The sequence below is a fragment of the Malaclemys terrapin genome, chromosome 6, assembly GCF_027887155.1.
Source record: "Malaclemys terrapin pileata isolate rMalTer1 chromosome 6, rMalTer1.hap1, whole genome shotgun sequence".
In the NCBI taxonomy this organism is placed as follows: Eukaryota; Metazoa; Chordata; order Testudines; family Emydidae; genus Malaclemys; species Malaclemys terrapin.
In genome coordinates, this window is record NC_071510.1 from 128,184,873 (window position 1) to 128,211,142 (window position 26,270).

Sequence of the window (26,270 nt, forward strand, 5' to 3'; positions counted from 1 at the left end):
ACAGCTACTATTGGACATCTTGAGACCTTGTTTAGCCAGTTTGGCTTACTGTTACAGTTGGCGAGTGACAATGGACCTCAACTGTGTTCTGAAGAATTTTAGAGGGTCCTAGCTTCAAATGGAATTCAGCACATATGCTCAGCTCCTTTCCATCCTGCTGCAAACAGACTAGTTGAATTCTTTGTACAAACACTTAAACATGGCTTAAAAGCTAACAAGTCTATTCTGAGTCATCAGCAGAAATTGGACAATTTCTTGCTGGTCTACACAAACACACCACATGCTACCATCCAGGAGACACCTGCAACTCTTTTCTTGAAGCAATCTTTGTGTACCTGTTGAAACCTGCTACATCCTGATGTTGCCTCACAGGTAGCCAAATCCCAAGCTATGCAAATTGATTGTCAACACGAGACTCGTCATCTTTCTTTTCAAGTCAGAGACTTAGTGTGGACTCGCAGCTATGGTTGTGGAGTAAACTGGGTACCTGGAAAACTTGTTAAATGAACAGGACCTGATTCATTCGTGGTAAAACTATCTAATGGTATTTTCTGGAAATAACATATGGACTAGTTGCAATCTCAACTTGTACCGGACTCTGGGGATGTTCCAGTAGGACTTTCTGTTCCTTCAATTGAGCCTCCTTTCATTACAACTCCTAATTTTGATGAGTTTGTGGAAGAAACTTTGGTATCAGATCCATCTGATTCTATACCAGATCCATCTGATTTCTTGCCACTGACTGGTCCTGTTGTTCATGACACTGCTGCACCACCATTACCATATTTAGCCCAAAAGAATGAGAAAATCAGTTGTGTGCCTGAAATTAAAAATGATTTAGTTAGTGAGTTGCTATTCCGGGGCAGAATAATACCTTGCAATTTAAGAGTGTGCAGTAGTCCATGCAACTTTCAGTTGGGTTATATAGTGTTCCATGTTAGCCATGTAAACGATAATGTATATGTGCTTGGAAAGTTTTTTAAAGTAAAGTGTAGGACTATGATGTCCTGTCCCTTTAAAAGTTTGAACCCCCTCCCCAGTGCAAAGCCTCACTTTCATGTTAGTGTTGCAACCGGAACAATAAATCCACCACAGCAGACAGCTATATGTCTATCAGTTCCCTCTGCCTGTCTATCTCCTTCTCTGCCTGTTCCAGAAATATAACAGTATCTCCATCACAGACATTGTTTTTGTCAACTAAAGTGTGATATTGACAATACATGCCAAGGTCAGGGCATGTGCGCTGGTCCTAAAGAAAAGTGAGTTAGCAGGGGCAGTAATGCGGACAACCTGAAACTCATAATAAAGTCAAAGTTTAAAGGATTCCAGGTCCACTTGTGACTTACATCACTCCGGTCAATTCACAGCACATTTTGGCAGGCTGAAAATGGCCAGATCTTATTATGACCATCAGGAAGTTCTTCAGAGTTACTGCAGAACCATACCGCAAAACAGTATATGGTGGTTGCTAGGAGAGCCCTGCGTGGGACTATTTTTTAAATTCTGTCCCCATCCCACCTGCTCCCACATTGTTTCTTGCATTTTTATCCCTCTCCCAGCCACAAAAATCAGAGATCCCACCAATCCCACAAGACAGACAGATTCCCCCACGCTACTAAAAAAATACCACAGTCAGTTAATATATTTTATATATATATATATATATAAACAGAATTCAGACACAATTTTACCACAAATCTTGCTTAAATCATGTAAAAAATGTTTTAGCTCCTGTTATAATAGACATTAAATCTCTTTCTATCCCTTGCTTACATTTAAGTATTAAAAATAGTTGCTTGACATTGCTGGAATTCTACTTGGGGGGAGGGATAGCTCAGTGGTTTGAGCATTGACCTGCTAAACCCAGCATTGTGAGTTCAATCCTTGAGGGGGCCATTTAGGGACCTAGGGCAAAAATCTGTCTGAGGATTAGTCCTGCTTCAAGCAGGGGGTTGGACTAGATGACCTCCTGAGGTCCCTTCTAACCCTGATATTCTATGAAGACAGGCAATTTAGTGTTTTCCTGCAAATTAGACTGGTTGTTTTGCCCAATGATCCTACCTGCAACAATGTACATTTTACCCAGTCCCGCTATTAAGGCAGTTGGTCCTGCCACGGGTCCCAGTCCCACTGCTGGTCCGTAGTTGCTAGTGCTTAAAAAGTAGCTATAAAGGAAAGGAGGGTAACGAACTCCATGAAATTTACTCTGCTCTGGGAACTGGCAAGAATCTTAATAAGATGATGCAGCAAAACCTCCATCAACGTGAACATCTTCAACTGATGCCCTTACGGTTTTGGAAGGCACATGCAATCAGCTGCACTAGAACAGTTTCTCATTCGCACGGTGGCTTCCAGTGGTATATCAAATGCAATAATTGCATAGTTGAATTCTTCAGGAGGGCGGTAACTTTGGCGGGTTACAAGTGAATATCAATATTCCAGGCTCCGAAGTATTTGATTCAGCTGTAGCACACACCTGAAGGCTTCAGGTATGAACAAGGTCTCCCGGATATCTTTCCTCCTGCCCCATGACTATAGTTGGGGAAAAGGTAGCTTTTATTTCCAGTGGTTCCGTTCTTACACTCAGCAGAGCTTCGCCCAACCCTCTTGTAAGACTGGATCGAACAGTAAACAAGAGGGGGGAACTGGAATGGCAGCTGTAAGTAGTTCCCCACTGAGCAGCACGATGAATAAGAGCAGAGTGCACATGCCCCGGAAAGTTAATAGCCATTTAGATAATGGAACCATCTCCTCAGCTAGAGTAAATTGGCCGCTCCACTAAGTCAATGGGGGGTGAAGTCAATGGAGCTACACCAGTTTACACCAGCTGAGGCCCAATTTGGCCCAATTATCATTTCAATTCTAAATTACACCAGAGGGTATTTTAGTTATTTACTAGAGTTCACGGGGAGGTAACATCAGGGTTCTGGCCCTTCTATGGCTTTCCAAAACGTCTCTGCATTGACATTTTTACATCCCAATGGATTCTTGCGATTAAGTGAAACACACTTTTAATAGAGCTGAGATACCCATTTCTGAAGGGTGAGCTCTGTCCTTGGCCATCCCTGGAGCTGCTCCAGACACTCAGGTGTCAATTGCTAGAAATCAGGTTCCCTGTTCATTGCTGGGGGGGGGTTCCCCCTCCTATTGCTAGTATAGGACCAAACCAATAAAATTAGAGATCTTCCACACCACACACATGACATAAACTCGCCACAGGGCCTGGCAAAGTTGTGGTGGACATTTACCAGCTACCCTGTGTTTTACCCTAGCAATGAAAAACAAAATGATATTTGAATCACTCATTTAAAACAAACCTTCTCCCATGGTGAGTTCAGGCACAGAATTTTTCAAGGCTGTCCCCTCCCCGCCTTATTAAAATCACTACAGCAATAATATGATCACTGTTGTGCACTTTAAGGCCTGATTTGACTCCCAGTTAAGCCAACAGACATCATGCCATTGATTTCAGTGAGCTTTGAATCAGGTCATCAGATGATGGCTGTAGAATTCTGTAAAATAAAATACCTTTTTTAAAAGGCCGGATTCTCCCCAAATGAAAGAGACTAAAATATTCCTGATTTTTAAGCACTGTCAAACAGAGTGGGCCAGATTATTTTGTAGCCCATGCAAACCATGGGCTGTAAGTCAGCTAAAATTTAACTCAGGTTGCTGGAAAAAACTTTTTTTTTTTTCACCCATCTCCAAGGAAGCGCTCCACTCATGTTTAAACTTTGCATTCATTGTTGTCTGTGAAATACAATATGTATGTGCTTTTCATGCTCTGTTTTCTCCTCTGTGCATCCTCCTTGCATGTTTCATAGCGGACTGTATGTTGGGGTGGGAGGAAGCAGGGGGGAAAAGCCTTTTTTTTCCCCCCTTTTTCTTCAAATGTTTTGGAAATTAGCTTTTGGGAGTAAATTCTTGAAATGTCTGTAACATTCCAAACAGGGTTCCTATTATATGATGGAGGTTGCCTGCGCTAGCAGGGAACTAGACTCTATAACCAGGAGGTCCCGTCCATTTCTGTGGTCAAATCTAGGGATTTTAATTTCTTTTGGTTTGCCTTTAGAGCCTTTGTAATTGAGCATCCTCGTGATTTTTTTTTTTTAATTTCCCCTTTTGAAAGTTTGGTGACACCACGCTTGTATGTGGTACCTTGCCTCTCTCAAGACTGCTCAACTTAATTATAGTGTGGTCATTGTTACATAGACACTCCACTGTGGTGACTTCTTAAACCAACTCCTGTGTGTTATTGAGAACTAAACTGAGGAGACTCTCTCCACCCGTGTGCACTAGAATTTGCTGGTCTGAATAGCAACCATTGAAGGTGTCAGTATATGTTGGGCCAGATGATCGACGAGTATAAATCAGCCCTTAATGGAGCTATGCTGTTTTACACCAGCTGATGACCTGGCCCGGTGTATTTCTAAACCTTTCCTGTTGCATCATTTGACCAGTTTATATGCAGGTAGTTGAAGTCACACATGGTTATGCGTTAGTATACTTTGTTGCCTGTCTGATTTCTGTCGACATGCATGATACATCCTTTGGTGGACTGGAGACTGGTAATGTAACCCCACTGGCTTGTTTGTTTTTTATAAATTGGGCTTTGTGTTTAGATTAGACAGACAGACAGATCCCTGAACATAACACATTATTCTAAAGTTTAAAAAGTCCTTAGCACTACTGATACAGAGGCTGGGAGCATCTCCATGTGGAAGATTTCAGAGAGATTTTTATCTCTGTTTCCTTTTATTAAAATAGCACCGTACACCTTTACAACATGTAGCTGTTGTAAACAATGTCCCTTTACCTTCCCCAATTAATTTGACTAGGAATAGGAGAGAAGTAAGGCCACTCGCCAAATAAGCTTGCCTGTCTTCTCTGGGGTCAATGTGAAGGAGAATGGGAGGGGGGATATTTATTTTGATTGCTTTGTTATACATTAGAATAAGTGCTATTTGCAGTGACAAAGGAGAAGACTAATCTGGTTGACTGTGCGTCTGTTAAGCACGTGAAAGACAGTGATGATGCATGTCCCTCTGCTGAACCCCGGGGTGAGCCAGGCATTTACTCTCCGTCTAAACAATCAGGAACAAAATGAGTTGTGCGCCTTTATTATTATTTTTACCTGAGGTAGCAGAAAGGAAGCAATAGCAACACCATGATGCCATTTCGAATGCGGGCAACAAAGCTGCCGCCGAACGAGCGCCAACCGAGTATGGTCACGACCAGAGGCAAGCCATCCGTGTTTGTTTGTGTTGTGTTCCACAGAGTGGCAGGGATCCGTTCCCTATCAGAATAATCCAATTGACCAAAATGATTCATATTAGCGAGCCCATCTGTCTGAGGCCAGAGCAGAACCCCGGTGTTAGTTTAATAAATGACGTTCATTAAACGCAGCTGAAAATATAATCTGCAGAGACTGATGGGGTGAACAGAGCAAAGAATGAGCAAAAGGAGTTAGCAATTATCAGATGTCATTTGTTCTCCTGGTACAGTGGACTTGGGGCTTGTTTGCTGAAATCTTAATTTCATTTAGCTGAGGAGGAATCCATCAGAGAGGCACAGGCTGCCGCTCTGACTGCTGTTTCTCAGGCCCCAGTGGAGAACAGGGCATTTTTCTTTTTCCTAATTTCAGAAAGATGACCTCCAGGTTAGGATGGACAGAAGAGGGCTGTTTGAAGATGCAGGCTACATCTTCACTGCAGAGTCAACCCAGGCTCTTAGCCAGGTTTTAGCCCAGACCCCCTCCCGTCCACACAGAAAAACCTGTGATCCGAGATTAGAGATGCCTTAAACCCTGGCTACCTTATCAGGCTGGAGATATGGGTTAGAACCCAGGCTCTACTTTCACACGGGCAAGAGAACACAGGCTAAATCACTCAGTCTTCCAACGCCTTCCCACAGTTCCCCCCACTCGATGGACAAGTTCGCTCACAATTGAGAACATTGACTGGGAAAGAAGCCTAGAGCGTCTCAGCATGAAAAACTGTGGGATATGCCCCCAGACACACATGGAGGAGAGCAGAAATAGTGAGGACACCGTAATGCAGATAGGGCTTTGCTGGAGGGACAGTCACTCCCAGGCTAGACTACCCAGGGTGCCATACCCATGACTAACCATGCAGGGGAGACATATCCTCATGACTGTGAAATCCTAGGGTGACCAGACGTCCCGATTTTATCGGGACAGTCCCGATATTTCCTTCTTTGTCCCGCGTCCCGACCGATGTTCGGTCGGGACACTGGACAAAAAAGCAATTTTGCCCTCCGCTCCGGCACTCACGCCCCCCCCCCCCCCGACTCCGTCCCCTCCTTCCCCCATTGGATCTCTCCATGGAGGGAGGAGGTTAGGAGGAGGGTCGGGCAACTACTAGGAGCGTGGGAGGGGAAGGGAAAGTTGCCGCGGCCCCCCCGGGAAGGAGCCGCTGGAGTGCAGCCAAGCAGGAGAGGCGCGGGGCTCCCTGCCGGCCAGCGGCGGGATGCGCCGCATGTGCCCACGGCGGGCTGGGGGGCGGGAGGCTCTGCAGGGCTGGGAAAAGCCCTGGCTCCTGCCCGTTGCCCAGCCTGGAGCCCCTCAGGCGACCGGCCGCTGCTGTGGCTCGGCTGTGCCAGCCCTGGCCCCTTGCACGCCCGCGCCGCGGCCAGCTTCGGACTTTGCTTCTTGTCCCCCCCCATGCCCTCTTTATCCCTAGCCCCTTCTGCATCGGGGCCAGCTTTTGCCCTGGGGTGGGCAGCACGTGCGCCCGGCGCGGCTGGGGCCTGCTAATGCCCCCCGCCCCTGCGAAACTGCTTTTTTTTTTTTGCTCCGCCGCCCCTCCCCACGTCCCGATATTTCATCCCTGTGATCTGGTCACCCTAGTGAAATCCAGACAAAGATCCCAAGCTCTGGCTAGATGGATTAAATGAATAGTCTCTTTGCCACTAAAAATCTGCTTAGCAACGTTGCATGTGCTTCAGCACAGATAGCAGGGCCAATGCATTATCCTGGAGACTCTAGTCCTCTCCTGCAGCTGAGCAACACAGTAGCCAGCCTTCATGGGTAGATAGAACCTGATTCCTTGTCAATCATTTACATCAATGCAAAGTGGGTGTGAAAGGCTCCCATTCTGACTTGGTAGTGTTGCAGATGCACTTGCACTGGTCTAAACTCTGAGCAGGTACTGATTTTGCCCCAGATCCCCAAGTGGCCCCCTCAAGGATTGAATTCACAACCCTGGGTTTAGTAGGCCAATGCTCAAACCACTGAGCTATCCCTCCCCCCAAACAGACTGAGAGCCATTTCTCTAAGCAGGTGGAGGGATGGAGGCAGCTGAAACTGTTGGGCCGGCCCTGAAGGAGAGCGGTGCATAATGCACCGCAGAGGGACACCGCAGGCACCACGCACCATTTCTAGTCCCACTGTTACAACTATCTGTCCCCAGTACTATTACTTGTACAGCCCAAAACCTAGGGCCCAGGGGAGCAAACTGTACTACTGCTTCTGCTGGAAACATGCCTAATACCTAATTTCCAACTTGGCAAGTAACTTAACATTCTCGCCCATAACCTTTCTTTGAAATGGCGAAACTCAGTGCTCTTAGCGGAGACCAACGCCTCACCCATTCCTGGCCAGCAGGAGACGAGCTTTCCAGGAGGACGGATGGGCCACACTTGAGCATGCCCATAGCTATTTGAATGTTCTTCGGTGTGTTCTAGAGAAGTGCAGTGAAGGCTTTAATATGGGGAAGGAGGAGCCGATGACTGCCTGGTGGTAGGTCTAGTAATGGAGCTAACAAGCATGTACGCCAGCAGTGAGGCGTTTTGTTCTGCAGCTTGTCCCTGTAACAGTAGCAGGAGAGCACTCCCGAATTCCCTAGGAATGGCTGAGGAGCCTTGCAGGAGCAAGCCCTTTCCGAGACCGGTCAGTTCTGTGACACAAGCGGTTCCTGTCTGAGTGTAGATGAGATTCGTTGTGGTTACAAAGAAGTAAAACTGTACCTCTGTACATTTACTGTGGGACTTCATCCGCAGTAGCCGATAAGCTCACAGACCCATGGGGTGATTTCACTCTCTGGGAACTCCACTAGACAGTGAAAGTGCAGGAGAAACACACAACCACCAGCCTCGGGAAAACACATAGTCTGCAGCTCACAGGATAACTATAGAGTTAGGCCCAGATCCTCTTTAGGTGCCTAATGCCCATTGAAATCAATAGGTGTTAGGTGCCTACCTAGCTTTACGACCCTAGTTTCTTTCGGCCTCAAAATAGTAGCACCGTCATACCTCACAGGGGTGGTGTGAGGGCAAATACAGTAAAGATCATGAGGCTTTCAGAGAAGACGGTCATGGGGGCCAGATAAGTACCATAGATAGATGGATCAGTAAAGTTATTCATAGGTAAGTGTGTTTGGCATCAGGCCCTAATTCATGAGGATTTGTACAGAGCCATGGGATGGAAGGTGCTCCAGAAATATGAAGGATTCTTGTTATATTCTTCTCAAGCCCATGCTGGAGTTAAAGCCTCATGGGTGAACGACTGCGTTTCAGACACATCACAGGGTGGGGCTTTGGGATTTTGTTTTCTTGTGTTTTTAACCCCAAAATGAATACCGTTTAGCAATTAATAGGACTGTGAATGCTCATTAAGCCATCTCACGCGTTCATCCATTTGAAATATTTGGGGCACTAATTTTCACCTTCCTGCTCGTAGCTGGAGGTGCCTTCCAGTCTTAGAGCAATTACAACAAAGCAGGAAATATTTTTAGGTAATTGCACTGTGCCCCTTGAAGGTAAATTGAAGCTGCAGGCAGAAAAATAAAATATGAGACGCTGTAATGGGGTGTTGCAAGCAAGAGCATATTCCTGGCTCTGTGATGTTTTTTGGGGGGGGGGGGCTGCTCAGCTGACCAAACCGGGACAGCTCATGTTTGGGTGCTCAGAAAATCCCCATACCCTGGGAAAGATTCCCTCATGTCACACAGACAAGAGAGTCTGTGCGTACTGGACTGGGCTGATAGGGCAGGTAACGAGGCATTACGTGTTCCGTTCCTAGCCCTGCCACTGGCCGATCTTGGCGAAGTCACTCAGATGACAGTCAGTGTTCCCTGTTCAGAGAGTCATGGATGAGTGAAGAGCAAAGTGTCACCCCCAAAGAAAGCAAAGCAGTTATTAATGGACCTGTTCCTGTTCCCTGACTCCAGCGCTAGCAGGACTGGGTCCATTTGTGCCTGGTTGAAGTCAATGGAAGTTTTGACATTCACATGGGAAGAGGATTGGTCCCATACCTGCTCCCATTGGAGTCAACGGAGTCCCTTTCCTCTGCACTCAACCCTACTGTCCCTCAGCCCCAGGGCAGAGGCCCTATAAAGCCCCAAGTCTGCAAGGACAGCCCAAGCGAAAGGCCTTTGCGCATGGATACTGCATAGGAGAGCTTGGAGGAGAGGCGCAAGGTCGGGAGCAGGTTTAGGGCAGGAGCTGCAGACAAAGCTGCTGCTCCTCTTCGTTATGGACTTGTACATCCAACGCCGTGCATAGACCCACCAGCCACACCCATGACACGTCCCCATGTCCCTTCCACTACCTCAGCAGTGTGAGCCACAGAGACCCCCTCCCCTGCAAGCCTGGAGGATGGGGGTCCCCTTGTGTAAAACACTTCCCCTCTCACGCCTGGCAAGCTGCTTTGGGCCATCGTATTCCACGTAACTGAATGAGAGCCAGAGTGGCCCAGCTTGTCCATGGACCCAGGGCCGGCGTTTCCACTAGGCGGTCGCCTAGGGCGGCAGGATTGGGGGGGGCGGCATTTCGCCGTCCTCGGCTGAAATTCGGCGGCGGGGGTCCTTCTGCTACGGTCTTCAGTGGAAATTCGGTGGTGGGTCCTTCACTCGCTCCGGGACCCCCGCCAAAGTGCCCTGAAGACGCGGAGTGGAAGGACCCCCGCCGCCGAATGCTCAGAGGAGGAGTGCTACCGCCTATGGCGGCAAAAACCCTGGCGCCGCTCCTGCAGGGACCACACCTGTGACCTAGCTGGGGTTCCTGTGGTCAGTGACCGGATCTGTATCAAGTGCCTTGAAATCCTCCGAGCGGTAAAGCTGGGGTGCGGCATCTCTGCCTCTCCCTTAGCAACGACAATAGAATATTAAAGCATCAGGATTCGCAGCATTTTGATACATTCGTGTCCATCCCGAACAAACAGCTCGCGAGCAGGTGCTGAGACGCACACCCAGCTTCCCAATTAGAACTGCTTTTCAAGCGTGTGCCGCTTTTTAAAATTAAAATGTTGTCGTGGTGCTTGGGAACTAATGAACTTCCCGATGCCACCTTGATCTAACACCCCGGCGTAATAAAGAACCCTTATTAGGTGTGCCAGAGCAGCTGCTACATTTCATCTCCTGCCTAGCACTCAGCAGCCGTGAAGGGAGGCGTTGCCCTGTGACCAAACTCTCTGTTTGCCGTGAGACACAAAAGCAGGACCCTTTCTACCCGTCCCTGCCAGGCTACCCGGGTGGAAGTTCAAGATCTGGGGTACTTTGCAAAAATAGGAGCTGTCCCCGCCCACATGACTAAGGCTGGGTGAGGCCAACTGCTGAGTGGTGCCTGCTTCCCAGTCCCTACAGTACCATTCACCTAGGCAGTCCATGCAGCCGCTGCACTTCCTTTTGCCTGTACGGTCACCGCTGACACGCTGGTGCATACAATCGCCACTGTCTCTGTGGGCCATGCGTAAGTAGCATCTGTGAGGCACTTGGGGAAACCATGAGTGAGGAAACATGCACTCCCTTCCACACCGACTGATTTTACATGAGAAGGGGAATGCTGGCTGTGGGCCAGGACGTTGTTCCCACTGTTGGGCCATTCCACAGGGGAGTGACTGGGGTACATGGCACTCCTAAGTGCCTGCTTCCTCATCTGGAAAGCAGGGGTGGAAGTGCCCGCACGGGGCACGACACTCATGCATTGGACAGGCCTGCCAGGCCTGCATGGAGCTTAGCTGAGGTCTCTCAAGGCCAGCCTTCTCCAGCCTGTCCTGGCTCTGGGTTCAGGAGGCCTCTTTACTCCCCCTACTGGTGACAGGTTCAAGCCCTACCTCTCCATAGCCCTTCTTCCAAATGCCTCCCCACACCAACAAAACAGCCGACCGTGACTCCCTCCCACACCAACAAAGCAGCCGACCATCATGCCCTCCCACACCAACAAAGCAGGTTGACCATCTTTAAATGTAACATAATTAACTAAAAAAAAAATGCCCATAACATCCCCACAAAGGATGTAGCGTTACTTGAGATCTATGGATGAAAGACGTTATAGATATTATTATTATTATTATCAGCAGCAGTTTTAATTTATTAATGGGGAAACTGAGGCAAAGAGGGCCACTGTCTTGCCCAAGGACACAGAGCACTAGTATTAGAACGCCAGAGGGCTGGGTTTTCATCACCTGACTTAGCACACTAGATGTAGCATTAACTTTCATGGGTGGCTGTATCTGTGTAATTGTCTGTCTCTCTATGGCGCTGGCCAGGAAACAACATTTCAGCGCCACACAAGTTTCCAGTTTTTGGAAATTGTTTTCAGACAAGATGAAAATGTTCACAGCTCTGGCATCCCTCAATACGTTGTTCTGAAAACACGAAACGATGGTGTATCAAAGCAAAATATGCCCCCTGCCACAGCCAGGCTGGGCATTGGGATGCACACGCGTCCCCACCTCCTCGGCTAGTTTGTTTCCTGGGCTGGCCCAACCCCAAGGCAGCTCGCTTCCCAGCTTGCCCAACTCATAGAAGTCAGGGAGCCAAGGCACCAGCTCCCCAGGAGTCAGACAGCCTGGGAGCCCTGATGTCCCTGACACCAAAGCACCCTGCATGGAGGGCTGCCCTGGAAAGCCAGGGATCTCCAACAGCCTATCCAGCATGGCATCTTGCCTGCGTTCCATGTGAAGTTCATCAAAGTCAGCAAATTCCAAAGAAAACAATGGTTCATTGGAATTTTTCTGACCATCTCTAATATATATGGTAGACTGTAGCCCTATGGGGGGGGGGGGGTGTACAGATATAATTTGCATACATGTCTATAATATACATATGTACATATATAATTTGCATACAGGTCTATAAATTATATATGTATACACATCATCTTTATTGTAGCCTTGTCCTTAATTTGTTAAAAATGAATCTTATGTCAAAAACCCTATTGTGTTTTTAAATAACAAAGCTCGCACACACGACCAGGTGAGGCGTTAACATCCACTGTTGTCTGCCGGAAATGGCCAGTCGCTCGGAAATGGTGACTCAGGACTTAACATTGGGCTTGGGACCCCTCTGCCACACTGGCCTACCCCCAATCAGACACGCCTGCTCTGGCCCACCCTGTGCAACACCAGCGATGGCCATTCAAGGGCTTGTGTCAAGCGTGTCACACCTCAGCTGCTTTGCCCTCCGTGGCGAGCCAGGGAGTAGAGTGCAGCTTGCCTGTTCAAGCAGAGGTTGGGGGATGGGTGACAATAGGGCCCCAGCACCAGACAGAAAGGGCCTGGGAGACCATCCAGGAGAGCGAAATTGCTACAGGAAGTCAGAGAAAAGACAAAACAAGTGTAGCGCTAGGCCAGGAGAGTGCGAGAGCCTGGGGGTGTAATAAAACAAATATTGACTGCCCCCGCAGGTACAACAGCTATAAAGAACCGTCACTCAGGAGAAAATGTAATTCTTCCCCCTCCCCCGCTTGAACGTGCAACACACCAGAGATTGGGTTGTTGGTTTGTCTCCCCGCCATCCCCCGGACAATATTTTATAGCTACAGCCTCGCAGGCAGGCAGTATTTGCATATATTATGTTTTCGTGTATAGAATGTACATCTCTCTCTCTCGCTCTGTCTCTCGTATACACACAGCCCTCATTTCCAAAACCTATGGGATTGCATTGCAGGCTCGGGACGCTATATGTCTGAATGGGGCTGTGTAGCTGGGTGTATGATGTTTAGCTGTGTGCGTACGGTGTGGTATAAAAGTTGTAGCAGCAGTGCTTGGGATGGACCCCGTGCTAATAGAGCAGCGCGGTGCCAGCCATGGGGTGTTGTCCGTTTGGTAGAGGAGATGCTAGCAGCTTGTGCGTCAGTTCAGGGACGGGACAGTGCGAAAGCAGCAGGTGGAGAGGTTTGTCTGAGGCGATGACCAAAGGGGAGACTGCTGGCCTCTCCGGCACAGCAAAAGTGAGAGCTTGGGTGGAGGGGGCAGGAGCAGACAAGAAAGGAAGGGCAGCATTATGAAAAACACTGGAAGCACAAAGTAATGAAATGAGAAGAGCGAGGGGAGGGGCCGGCGCAACCCTTTAGCTACACCAGCCCCAAGCAGGAATGGAGTCTGAGTTGCATAGCGTAAAGCCTGATCGTTCTTAGATGGTAAACCCTGTGGGAGCAAAGACCGTGTCTCTCTCTCTGTTTGTACAGCGCCTAGCGTAATAGGGCCCCCACCTCGGTCATAAATATTCAATAGTGACAAGAACGGTCCTCCTCCATTGAAGTCAGTGGGCGTTTTGCCCTTGACTCCGATGGGAGCAAGTCATAAACCTGGATTTAACAGCAGTCCATAGGAGATGGTGTAGTCCTAAGAGCGGGCATGGCGGAGGGGCCCTGGTTCTACATCTAGTCCGATAGGAGTCTGCCATGGCAAGAAAGCCACGTGCATTGTGTGGAGTAAAATGCTGGGAAGTGCTTGACCATCCCCGAGAGTAAGAACTGCAGAGTGCTTTTGTGTTACTACTGGGTTGAAGGAATCTGCATAAAAAGCAAGGAAGGGGCGGGGAAGAGAGGGGGATGTTCAGACACAAGAGACTTCCTCCATCAACTTTAACATCCTGCAGTCTTTACTCGAACAAAACTCCCACTGAGTCGAACGTAACACCCACCATGACTTCCCCTCACTATCAGGAACGACGAGTGCCGCCTCCGAGCCTCCTTCGCAGGTTGCACACTGAGCCCAGTGCATGCTGGGACAGGACTTGGGGCATTTCGTGTGGGCTGCATGAGGTGAAATTCTCCCAGCGCAGAGGGCATGCACCGTTTCAGTGGGAAACTGGACTTTTAAACCCCCTTTCTGCCCCCCCACCCTGCTGCCCCTGTGGTCTCCTGCAGAAACACCCACTCGGCTCTCAAGCCTACCGTAGCCATCACCTCTCTCTGGGCAGGGACCTGCCCTGCAATGGCAGTGCTGTGCCAGGGCCCATCCATCTCTCCCAAAGCAGAGCATATGTAGTCAAGGATATCAAGGAAACATGTAAAACAATAACAGGGTCTAAATGCTCCTTGAGCCCTCAGACCAGAAGTCGCCCATCATTCCTATGGGAACCCTGATAGGTTCTAGTCCTTCCAACCCTCCTGTAGGGTTGGGTCCCCCCAGGATCAAAGGTAAAGGCCATTTGTTGTATCAAAAGGAAGCTGTGGTAATGCCTTCATGGAGTAGAACTCAACCCCCTAACCCGCAACGCTACACAGAACATTCCCACATATAATACAACGTGGTCTCCAAAGATACCGCCTATAATTGGAATAGCTGTCACACCGTCTTGGGCTAGGCGTGAATTTCACCTAATAGTGCGGCCGTGGGTAATAAAGCATAGCCAGTGGCCACCCTCGAAAGTTTTCCAGTGGTGCCTTTAATGTGGTGTGTCCTCTCCCGCAGCAGAGTCCAGGCAATACCGGGGGGAAGCTGCCGTAACAAAGAGAGCTGGAAATGTTTTTAGGGTCACCGCTGTAATCATGCACATTCCAGCTGCGTCTCAGGGCCCTGATTAAAGACGTCCTCAGTAACTAGGGACTCAACAGTCGATGAGAATATTGCCAAAGGGCTGCTGTAAAAGACTTCACAGTAGAGGCTTGGCTGGTGTGAGATTACAGGGCATAGTTGGCCTTAGCCTGTTGCGTGGAGGCACACTCCGGCTCGGTGTTCTAGTGCTCAGAGACACGTTGCACCATCACTCCTTGTAGCCAGTCTCCAAGGACGCAAGGCGTGCTCTCCCTCTCACTTTGTAACTAAGTCTCACAAGTCCCAAAGGCCCCTTTCCGTATCAGGCTGTATCCCTGTCTTCATAACCCTAACATCTTTATTCATGAACGGGATGGCTTATCTCTGAGCCATACCCAACGCTTTTATCTGCTCCCAGAGAAGTGAACTGCTTATTAAATAGATTTGGTTGATTTTTATTTGAATGCATTTGTTTGTTTTTTTCAGTGAGCTTTAATCATGTATATATGTATAGGTGTGTGTGTATACATATATATGTATAGGTGTGTGTATACATATGTGTATATATATATATGTATATATTTGTTGTCACATTCACAATGTCTGAAATTTTAGTGTAAAGGCAGAGGTACTGTGCTTGCCATTCCAAAATTGACACACAGTTGCTGCCTATTCCATGCATTAGGGGAGTTTGGTGAAGTCATGTCGGGCCCAGGTTATTAGAGAGACAATATGGGAGAGGTACTAGCTTTGATTGGCTCAACTTCTGTTGGTGAACGAGACAAGCTTTTGAGCATACACAGAGCTTGTCTTCAGGTCTGGCACTCCGAGTACCTTTCCCAGACCTGAAGAAGCACCCTGTCTAAGCTCAAAAGCATGGCTCTTTCACCAACAGAAACTGAGCCGATAAAAGATATTACCTCACCCACCAGGTCTCGCTGTGTATTAGGGGAAACTTCTCAGCTAACATGCTGGACTAAAGTGTAACTTCCAGAGTAGACCTGCAAAGAGGGCAGGCCAATCCCAGGAGTTGACCTGCTTCTCAGAGTCCCAATCCAGCCCCTGCTACTGCACATGGGAAGTGCGTTGGGTCAGCCTTTCCCCTCGGCTCCAGCTTAGCCACGCTGTCCAGCATGTTTGGTGGGCGAAAGGAGATGTAAGGGTATGTCTTCACTACCCGCCGGATCGGCAAGCAGCGATTGATCCAGTGGGGATCGATTTATCGTGTCTAGTCTAGACGCGATAAATCGACCCCTGAGCGCTCTCCCGTCTACTCCTGTACTCCAGCGCCGTGAGAGTTGCAGGCGGAGTCGACAGGGGAGCGACAGCAGTTGACTCACCGCAGTGAAGACACCACGGTAAGTCGAGCTAAGTACGTCGACTTCAGCTACATTATTCACGTAGCTGAAGTTGCATAACTTAGATCGATCCTCCCCTCCCCCCCCCACAGTGTAGACCAGGGCTAAGACTCAGTTCAGCACTCCTGACCCTGCAGTACCTGCTCTCCCCTGCTGGTGTTACTCACAATACAGGTGCAAGCCCTACGAGATACGGTGACTCCTTACAGCTTTTTATTCTGCTGCACGTCTATCAGAATTCACAAGCTGGCCCGGTGTGACTAGAGCTGACTTTTGAATAGTGACTGTGGCGCGTGAGATCCAGCAGCCATACTACAATCCTCTTAGGGTGAGGTCTCATGCACCAGCACTAACGGGAGGTTTATTATAGTGCTACACTCTCTTTCTGTAGCAGAAACGGAGCTGACCCACAATCCTGTCTGGGTGCATACATTCACCTCTGTACCAGGCATCATCCAAACACAAATTCAGATTCAAATTTTGAACGTGCAAGATCCAGGGGTTTTGGTCGGCCGATGGTAGTGACACAGACTAGGTAAACCCAGGGTAACAGCAGCCATGGATGCAGTGACTCCAGATTTACACTGCTGTAAAAGAGAGCAGAGTCTGGCTGCTGGAGCCAAATCCAGAGTTCAGATCCTAGGTTTTGTTCAGGGCCATCTCTATTCTGGATAACACAAACCCTTCCCCTTGCCAGCGCACACAGTTTGGCTTTGAAGAAAAGCCAATGGAAAAAAGCCTCTCTGGCCCGCTTGCATGACTTCAGAACTAGAGTCTAAGATAATGTCCTTGTGACAAACCAATGTGCAGTAAAGTTTCAATGATGTGCAGTGACTTTTCAGGACGAGGCATACTGGTGAGAAATCAACCCGCCTATGGGATGGGAAGCAAACACGTGAAGTACAGTAGTTCTAGCTGTTGGCAGAGCCCTCTACTTTATGTTTCATTGTGTGCAGTGACTTTTAGGGACTTGATCCTTGCAGTGCTCATTCAGGCAAAACTCCCAGAGCAAGTTAAAGGCAGTTTTGCCTGGTAAGGACTGCAGGGTCAGGAGGATATGGGCAGTCCAAGGGCATTTTGCCTGAGGGAGGATGTGGGATCAGGCCTGTAGGTGGAATTGTGGGGGTTTTAGGCCATATCAAAACAACAGGGAAGTAAATTCACATACCACACCAGCTGTGCTGCTGTTCTGAGCTTCTCATCCTACGACCCCTTAAAGGGACAGACACTAGTTACTTTTTCTCAATAACCAAAGCAGTCTCTCTTCTTTTACTCCACCACCCCTTTAGCTTTTCAGATGCAAACAGAGCAGTTGAGAACCTGATCCGGAGCCCATTGAAGTCAACAGAAAGGCTCCAATGGGCTTTGAATCAACCCCTTACTGAAGAGCCACTTCCCAGGAGTTTGGGGGGAGGGGTGGCACGGGGAAAGAACAAAACCACTGCGGTTGGCAGCAAATGTATTTTCCAGACGCAAACCGATCTGTGTGTGCTCTCATCCATTCAGTGCATGCTCTCCTCAGCAGCCACTGCATAACGTTTTGTTACTGTTCACTGTTGTTCATGTGTCCACATAAACTGTGTGTAATATGTCTTTGTCCCCTGCTAGGCCTCCTCCATGATTTTTTTTTTCCTCTTTCTTTTGTTTCATTTTCCTTCTTCTTTCGTTTTTATCGTTTAATTGCAAGTATTTTCACTAGAGCTTTTTGACTGATGCTATTTGGTACTATTTTTTTTATTATTATTACTATTATTATTTTTATATATATCTTCTTCCCCCACCTTTCCCTTTTTCCACACTATATATAAATATATATATATATATAAAAAAAATCTTTTCTTCTTTTGTCATTCAATCAAATTCCAACAAAACCAACCAAGAGCCAGTCAAATCCACCACAGTCTCGAGCTGAGCTAGGAAAAAAGTTCACGTAATGACATGAAAGTGGAGAATACAGTCCCCCAGTCCGTAAGTTCAAATCAACTCGAAGTTGAAAGTGTGACATGATGGCGTCATGTAACAAGCTAAGAATTGGTTGCATGACATGCCGTCAAGTTTCGTGCAGGTGCCGTGATTGAAGCATTTTTCTTGGATGTTGTATCAGTTGATGATTGGCCAGTCATGATCACATGTGCCTTTTTTGACTTTGTGCTGCCACAATTTTTTGCTGTGCTCATTTTCGTTTTGTTTGGTGCTTGCAGTGGTTTCTTTATTTGTCGTTTAATTTCTCGTCAGCGTTTTATGCTTCTTTAGATGTCACATAGAAGGAAAAAAAAAGATGGATTCCTAATTCTTTAGAAAATGGGATTGTTATAACTGTACAAATATTTTACAAAAAAAAAATGAAAAAAGAAAATGCGTGGTTGATTTTTTTGCACTTGAAAAATATTGTGATTTTATTTATTTTTTTCCGGAGAATTGGGGGCCTTTTTCAATTGACGCTTTTTTTTTCCCTTAGGATATTTCAAATCACTCTCCAAAATTAAAAAAAAAAAAAGTAATAATAGTAACAGTAGTTTAAAAACTATAGCTATCCAAACAAAAAGCAACCTAGAGAAAAGCGTGCGGCCTCTTGTGTGCCTTTTCAAGAATTCCTAATTGTAAGGTTCCACATTACAGCCACTCCTGACAAATTATTTGTTTGGGGTAAGGGAGGGATTGTTTTGAGGGGAAAAAAATAATCCGGATCAAAAAGCAAAATGCATCTTTTTGTTTACAACTGAAAAAGGGTCCTTGACGAGTGTTTTTTTATTTTTTTATTCTATTATTCTTATTATTTTTGGTGTTGTAATTGTTTAGACTGCTGTGTACGGTTTGCTGTTTGTTGAACCAACAGTGTGAAAACCTGCCAGCATGGATTGATATTCCGCATGACACTTTTCCACCAGAGTGGACCTTTTGCAGTTTCTAAGTTTCTTGATGTAATAAATCACCGAGTGTATAAGAAGAACCTGCTTGCTAGAAAGAGATAAGAGCTAATCCGTAATGATTAAGCATCCTACTTAAATGTCAAGTCTAGTCGGATCATGATTAAATTTTTTTAAATAACTTTTTTATTTAAGAAATGTTAGCTTTACTATTTTTTTCAAAAAGTTCATTCCAACTGATTTTTTTTTCTTTTACCTCCCATGAATTGCCTGTTCAAAGTGTTACTTTCCGACATTCACAAAGGAATATACATTAATGACAGCTATTTCTCCATGGAAAGTCCATATATCATCATATACAGCACACGGTTAAAATTTAGAGCAATTTTTCCTAGAGGCTTTACACGCTAGAAAGTCCAGCCAAGCAAGATTGTGATCTGGCTTTTTCTTTTAAGTGCCACTTTACAAAGTATATATCTGTACATATATAAAGATGTGAGTATATATATTTATATGGATATATATCACTATTATTAAAAATGCAGATGGAGCAATTGTAATTTTCTTTATCATGATCTTGACTGCCTTGCTCACTTTGGGTCTGAGCCAATTCCCAGTGAAGTCCATGAGAATTTTTGCATTGACTTTAGTGGGAGCACACCTCAAAAACAAACTCCAGAGCAAGAACTCAGTTCTGTTTCCATTGAATCTGAGAACAAAACACATTCACTTTCAACGGGAGCAGGATTAGGCCCAAAAGAACAGGCTTTTTTTTTTTTTAAAGGCCTTTTTTTATTCATTTACTTTGCCTTTTTAGTTTAATTTGCAATGATCTTCTTCATTTTTTTAGGGCAGCAGCTGAATGGGCCACATTTAGAAAAATATATATATATATATTTTAAAAAAACAGGAACTGTTGGATTACACCTTTGACATATCAGCAAATATCAATCAAGCTGAAGACTTCAGACTTATTCTCTCTTTGATTGTTTAGACTGTAACATTTCTTCAAGAAAAGTATCACGTCTGCTGACTTCGAAGGACACGGGCTGGAAACAAACAAAAATTAATAAATAAATCAGAACAGGAACAAGATCAACCAGGATTTCTGAAGAGACATTGATATCACCACAGCGGCTTTTCTCCAAACAGGAAATGCAAACCTGGATACGGACAAAGGAGTGCCTGTTTGCCACCAAGGATGCGGCTACCATGTTGACCCCATGGTAATGGTCACTGAGCATCTTTATCTGTCATTCCTTAGCTATATAGGGACCAAAGGACAAAACTTTTTATCGCAGACTTGTAGCTGTATGTAAAATATGGAAGTTCTTTGCTTTTCTCTGAGCTGTTCCTAAAACAGTTTTTGAGAGCAATTATATGAAATATGTAAAAATTAAAAAAAAATGCTTAAATGCTTTTAAAATGGCAAGATAATAGTTCTTTGATACTTTGGGAGGTTCTTTGGTTATACATTAATTAGAGTCTATGAAACTTTCATATGGTTTTCTGTATAATACGTAAGGATCGCGCTGCTCAAAGCAGGTAAGATGATGTCTGTGAAAAGCAAAAAAAAAAAGTAAAGTAAATAAATAAAAAGGCATAGCAAAGAGAAAAGAAAGATGGTTGATAGTAAAAAACAAAAACGGTTTGTAAATGCTTCTAACTCTCCCCGTTTAAAATCCTAATAGTTGTACAGAATTTAAAAAAAGAAAAAAACTTTAAAATACCTATATAATAGAAGAAAAATTAGACAACAAAAAGCAAAAAAAAAAAAAATACTACATAGAAGTTAGCGTTAATGCTAAAAACAAAGATGTTGTAGAATTGTAATTTTTGTAGAGTTTAGACTGAGCATAAATTCCTACTCTCTGCCAATTGCTGTTGGATGCTGTTATTTATCGAGGAGAAAAAGAAGAGACATGCTATTTCGGCAGCTTTTTTAACTGCAAGCATTCCAGCTATTAACAAAAATAAACAAACGAAACTCGATTCTTGTAGACAATGCAAACGGGAAACAAAACAGCTGTCTTTTTATCCGATGTAGTTCTAACTTGAACAACAAAACACAGCTATACGCTTCATGTCTTCATGATCTGCTGTCCGCAAATTCCCATCATCCTATGCTTCAGTAGCTTCCATATTTGCTCTAGAAACCTTCAGAGCAAGGGGTTAGCCTAGAACCTTAATCTTAAAAAATAAAAATAATATAAAAAAAAATAAAAATAAAAAATAACATAAAAAAAACAATCTCTTTGAAGAATTTCTGAAACTGTTTACAAGGAATTTTGAAAAACAGGGGGATGTTTAAAAAAAAAAGATGCTGGCTCTGTTTTTCTGTAAATAAATTTGCATATTTTGTAGGACTTTTAATTGTAATGATAGAGAAAAAAACAAGGAAAACTATTTAATGAAAGCACGATATTTATCTTTGGTAAATGACTTTAGAGCAGTTAAAAAATAAGACATTGCTTTAAAAAACTGAATCAGAAAAAACAATGAATTATTTAAGAACACATATATTTTAAAGTATATCATATTTATTATAATTTATTTCTACTGTATTCAGACTTGATTTGCATCATTCTCGCTCGTTTTAGTTGAACTAAGAAGAGTGTGATGATTATTTCTGATTCTTCATTTGAATCTTAGTTTGTTTTAATTGGTTTTGGGTTGGTTTTGGTTTGTTTTTTAAATAACAATGTTATTGTTATCTTGGCCTTTTTTTAACACCTTATTGGGTCTGATCTTACTGCCCTTACTCTGGCTAAACTCCCATTGGGTGACAGCGGGTGTTTCATCTGAGTAAGGACAACAGAAACGAGCCCACAGCCAGGACGTACAGATGTGTAATGCAGCTGCAGTTCCATACAACTGCTCTTTCACTCTCAATTCCCTAAAACTCCTTGTAATCTTCTGTAATTATTGAATGACGCTTTCCAGCTTAGCCCTAAATAAAGCACAGTTTAAAAAAAAAAAGCCATGTTCTTTACTTCTTGATGGCTTTCCTTAATGTGTTTGCTTTGAGAACAAAATGAATCTATTTCGACTTTTTCATTAATATACATTGTTTGAGTATCAGAACAAATCCCTTTGTTAGATAAAACATATCTCATTGGATTGAATTAATGACATGGTTTCATTTAATGTCTGCTTGATATTCCACGGTGGTTTACCTTAAACCTGGTAGGTTAGAACATCAAATAATGGTACATACAAATTAGAGGCAACGCCGTTCCTATTTGAAGCCTGTTGTTTGATTCACACTTATGGTTTTTTCATGCTGATGAATACAAGGGCTAAAGCTCAGGACTTTGCTCCTTTTGCTGCCGTGGGATAACGGTGTGAAACTTACCAGGCTCTGGGAATGAGACTCAGTTTTTCTCAGAGCAGCCCTCACGTCTCTGCTTTTGAATGCTAGTTGCGGGCCAGCTGGCCTGAGCACACGGCAGAGACTCGGGAAATCTGCATTCTTTTCCTGGCTCTCCCAGCGGCCTGTGGACTTGGACAAGGTGCACCCCGATGGCTCCATTTATAAATGGGACTCATGCGGCTTACCCAGGCTTTGTGCTCTATAGAGGCAATGAGAGGGTGTAAGTGTTGTTTTTCGCCACTAATAGCTATTGATGGGTGCAGTTATTTACAGGAAAGAAACAAATGAAACTGGAGGGACTTGAGAGATCTATTCAGGGATGTGGAAAGTGTTGGTTATTTTCTCCTCAGATGAAGATGAATGCACAGCGCATTAGAACAGACATAGGCTCCAGATCTGCCTCCTGGTGCAGAGGACATGCTACGGCAGGCTGGGTCGGGGTAATAAGCTATGAAGCCTTTCACCACCCTGATCACTGGCGCAAAACCAATTCAGGTGGGAAGTACGTGGGTGGGACTCAGTCTCTAGTGAGACAGTGGCTGCATTAGAGAATCCAGCAGTGCAACCAGCAGGCTTGACAGAGAGAGAGAGAGGGGGGGGGGGTATAAGTGCTGCACACAAGGGGGTATAAGTCCTTATGTGATGGCCCCCAGAGCCAAGGCTCTGCAACTCAGGCTGTAACAATTCATATCCTCTGTGGCTCAGCTCAGAGGGGGACCTGTAAGACACACTCACCAGTAGGTGACACTTGCTTGTGAGTGGCCCTAGTGCAGGACACTCAAGGAAGGGCCCCTTGGCAACCAGCTTCTTCTTCCTCTTCCTGCTTAAAGGCCTGCACCCAGTTGTCTTCACTGCTGCACAGCTGTGAGGATGCAGAGGGTAAATGGAAGCCGGTTCCTATCCATAAGCAGCGGCGCGCCGCCTCGCCTGCAGACAGTGACCAGTCTGCGAATGGAAGCGGGGAATCGCACAGACTCTGAAAAATGCTATTAACAAATGTGGGGAAACTTTAGTTCAGCTGGTGAGACCTGGAACAACAAAGGAGGCGCTACAGGTCATTGCCCCTCTTCCATCCCGCTTTCCCTGGGGTGGGATAGCTCAGTGGTTTGACCATTGGCCTGATAAACCCAGAGTTGTGAGTTCAATCCTTGAGGGGGCCATTTAGGGATCTGGGGCAAAAATCTGTCTGGGGATTGGTCCTGCTTTGAGCAGGGGGTTGGACTGGGTGACCTCCTGAGGTCCCTTCCAACCCTGATATTCTATGATCTTTCCAGTGCTATGGATTGCCTCTGCCCCCAACCCCACCCCTTTGACTTCCCAGTCTCCTACTCCCTCTTACCCGCACAGTCCCCCCCGCCCCCTCGTGTTACTTGGACCCCCTTTGGGGGCTGTATGTAATGTAATTAAAAGAGAATAACGGCTCCATCCAAGTCAGTCAGTCTCTCTATCCCAGAGTGTCTTATCCAGGATTGGACATATTACGGCCCACAGGCTGGATTCAGCCTGCCAGCCATTTTAATCCGGCCCTTGAGCTCCCACTGGGAAGCGGGGTCTGGGGCTTGCCCCGCTCCAGCTGGGGAGCAGGGTTGGGGGCCGCTTCATGTGGTTCCCAGAAGAGCGGAATGGCCCCGCTCCAGCTCCTACACATAGGGGCAGGAAGGGGGCTCTGCTCTGCACACTGTCCCTGCCCCAAGCGCTGCCCCCGCAGCTCCCATTGGCTGGGAACCACCGCCAATGGGAGCTGCAGAGGCGGTGCCTGCAGATGGGGCAGCGTGCAGAGCCACCTGGCCGCACCGCTGCATAGGAGCCCAAGAAGGGACATGCTGCTGCTTCTGGGAGCCGCTTGAGGTAAGCGCCACCCAGAGCCTGCACCCCCAAGCCTCTCCCCCGCCCCAGCCCTGATCCCCCTCCTACCCTCTGAACCCCTCAGTCCCAGCCCAGAGCACCCTCCTACACCCCAAACTACTCATTCCCAGCCCCACCCCAGAGCCCGCACCCCCAGCCAGAGCCCTCACCCCACACACACACACATCCCACTCCCCCTTCCACACCCTGAACTCCTCATTTCTGGCCCCTCCCTGGAGCCTGCACCCCCAACCAGAGCCCTCACCCCCTCCCACACGCCAACCTCAATTTTGTGAGCATTCATGGCCCGGCCTACAATTTCTATTCCCCGATGTGGACCTCAGGCCAAAACGTTTGTCCACCCCTGGTCTAACCCACAACAAGAATTGGCCTTTGGGACAAAGTGAGTAAATTCATTGTCATTTGGGCGTGAAACTGACCTCTGATTCCTGTGTCCTGTCTGAGGCATACCGCAAAGAGCAGGAGGAAGATCGATGACGTCTAGAGATGGAGAAGTTGGGCAATGGACAAGAGCCATAAAACAATACCAAGACCACTCACTTTGACGGCCCAGACTGAAACTCTGAAAGACACTTGACAGAGATGTAGCTAAGACGATGACTGTTAATGGAATCATGTCTAGAATTGTCATAAAGGAAGGGCTTCTTTGGGGAGAGAAACAAGGGGGGAGTAAGGAGGGCACAGCAAGACCGGCTGAGACTGACCAGGAGAGACCTTTACATTTTTGCAGGGCAGGTGAGTTGGTGCCGTTCTTGTCCTAAAATTGAAGAGAACACGGCCCATCTGAGATAGCGTGGAGGGAAGCCCCAACATAGATACATGTTTCTTTGGTTAATCGCTTTTTTTCCCCGCTATGCTTTCTAAATCTACTAAATAAAACTTGTTGTCAAACTATAACTGCTCGTTGCTTAGAGAATCGACACAGGCACCATCAGAAAGGGTCCTGTACGTGAAAAGGAGTCGTGCACTTAAGGCAGCATAATCTGGTCTCAGTCTAAGAGCAGGAGAATCGCAGGACTCCACTGCAGTGAAAGGTGAGTGGCAAAGGGTCCCTGTACCATGGATCTGAGCGACCAAAAGTGAAGACAGAGGAACATCTTAGAAGATCAGGGTTGGAAGGGACCTCAGGAGGTATCTAGTCCAACCCCCTGCTCAAAGCAGAACCAATCCCCAGACAGATTTTTGCCCCAGATCCCTAAATGCCCCCCTCAAGGATTGAACTCACAAGCCTGGGTTTATCAGGCCAATAGCTCAAACCACTGATCTACCCCCCAAATCTTACATCTTGACGGTAAGGGTGTCACACACTTCAAACATTCACATGAATAAAGCAACAGAGAGCATACCACTAGCCTAGAGGGTCCAAACTTGTGTTCTGCGGAGAGCTGGCTGGCCATATGGTGCTAGCTCCTGCTCCTTGGGTGCAGCTGATAAATCACATTGAAAGAAGCTAAGAATGCCCTAACCACATGCCGAATGTTACTCGTCCAAGTAAGCAATTGCTAGAGTTGCTATCTGCTTCAAATGGAAGGGGAAGTGATCCTGGCCAGAGAGGTGTCCATGAGACGATCTGTCTCTTAAGATGTGGTCTGTGCTATGAACAAGCCTAAGCGCTGGTACCTCACACTGTGAGACTGCATCATCTCGCTGGAGCTCTGTAGGCAGGCAGAATGGAATTCCCCCCAAGTTGGAATTTGGTAAGGATGGCAAAAATTCCCACAGGACGTTTAATAACCACTGCAACTCCTGACAGCACAGGCTGGCTACATAGTGGGTCAGAGGGAAGAATGGCACTTACTCATCCATCATCTCTAACATCACTGCCTCTCCCACCTGAATCCCATCACAAGTCTCCCAACCCTGCTCAGCACGAGAGATGACAAGATCACAGATTAAGGTGCTATTGTACCGGTAGCTTTGGCACTGAATTGCTTTTCTGGCCATCCTGGCTAACAGCAACTCCAAACCCAGGTTACCCTTTTCATAGCGGCTTCCTATTATTGGCCATCCTTAAGCATTTGCAAATCAGAAAACAAATTCAACTGACAGGGACCAAAACAAGAAAACATGAGCATAAAGTAGCT

The 26,270-nt window shown here is 46.4% G+C and overlaps 1 protein-coding gene and 1 long non-coding RNA gene across 12 annotated transcripts in view; one reads left to right on the forward strand and one right to left on the reverse strand.

The window, feature by feature from the left end:
• The window catches only part of CELF4 (CUGBP Elav-like family member 4), an 861,689-nt gene extending 841,153 nt beyond the window's left edge, over positions 1 to 20,536 (forward strand). For 9 of the 11 annotated variants that reach the window (XM_054032838.1, XM_054032844.1, XM_054032840.1 and 6 more), the window contains exon 13: positions 19,798 to 20,536. The gene's annotated coding sequence lies outside the window, so the exon portion shown is untranslated. Of the gene's footprint in view, positions 1 to 17,960; positions 18,049 to 19,797 lie in introns of all 11 variants that reach the window. The other 2 variants (XR_008445494.1, XM_054032839.1) reach the window with 2 other exon arrangements.
• Positions 19,111 to 25,269, reverse strand: LOC128839657 (uncharacterized). Its single transcript, XR_008445495.1, has 4 exons — positions 24,606 to 25,269; positions 23,056 to 23,306; positions 22,303 to 22,519; positions 19,111 to 19,996 (listed from the first exon to the last, which is right to left on the reverse strand). It is a non-coding gene; the product is annotated as an uncharacterized LOC128839657 (long non-coding RNA).
• Positions 25,270 to 26,270: the final 1,001 nt, after the last annotated feature.